Genomic DNA, 1,090 nt, shown 5'->3' on the forward strand with positions numbered 1-1,090 from the left:
CCCCACCCCCACCCCCACCGATATCACCACCAACTCCAGGCTGCCACTGGCTAGGGTGGAAAGCAAATCCCTTGGGAGCACGGCTCTGGACGATTTTTGAATTTTTTCCCTCCCTCACTGCCCTCTACCTGCCCCAAGGATACTTCCACGGTAACCAAGGATTTGCAGTAAAGGTGGCAGCAGAGCAGTGGGGGCATCGGCTGAAGCTGAGTGGCACACAAGAGGTGGCTGAGGCAGGCAGGAGGACCTCAGCCCCGGGTCGAGGTGCTGGGACGGGCCATGGGCTCAGCCCACAGGACAGGGGGCCCTGGCTGTGCTCCCATAGCCCCCCCCGGCCTCCCCCTCCTCCAGCAGGCCTCGCCCATCCCTACCCTGCTCTGTGAAAACTCTGTCCCACCCAGCACCCTGAGAGAAAGGGGAAGCCTGGCGCTCCCCATGCCTGCTCTGCCCCACTGTCTTCCTGGCACTCTGCACACCAAACGTCATGCGTCTGAGCACTGCTGGCCTCCTCTGCCCCCCGCTTGCCAACAGAACAAGTCCTTGAGGGCAGATCTGGGCTTGGCAGGCAGGATCCTGGGCCACGGTGGCCGCATGGACGGGTAGGTAGACACCCGTCCAAGGGCTAAGGAAGGGCTGGCCCAGACCGGCCTGTCGCCGGCAACAACCTCAGCACTCCCCAGAGTGAGGGCCCACGTCTGCAGGGAGTCATGGCCCCAGAGAGGACTGAGGAGGGCTCAGGTCAGGTGGGAGCAGAGGCACTGGGGCCCCGGAGGCTCTCACCGCATTGATTTCCCTCTCGTCCACCAGGTCGGGCTGGGAGTGACTCCATCCTGTAGCCTCTGAGTCTGGCAAGGCCTCCTCACCCTCCCTTGGACTGGAGGGGTCATGCTCACCACGTGGTGCTCCCCAAGCACACCTCCATGCCAGTCCTGCCACGGGGACCCCTGGAGACAAAGTGCACCCGGCCTGCCGGGGCCCCAGGGCCCTGGCTCCATTTCCTCTGTCGCTACCAGGAGAGTCGGGCCTGGGCTGAGGACCGAGGAGTCGGGCCTGGGCTGAGGACCGAGGAGTCGGGCCTGGGCTGAGGACC

The sequence above is a fragment of the Cebus imitator genome, unplaced genomic scaffold (genome assembly GCF_001604975.1).
Source record: "Cebus imitator isolate Cc_AM_T3 unplaced genomic scaffold, Cebus_imitator-1.0 Scaffold555, whole genome shotgun sequence".
Classification (NCBI taxonomy): Eukaryota; Metazoa; Chordata; class Mammalia; order Primates; family Cebidae; genus Cebus; species Cebus imitator.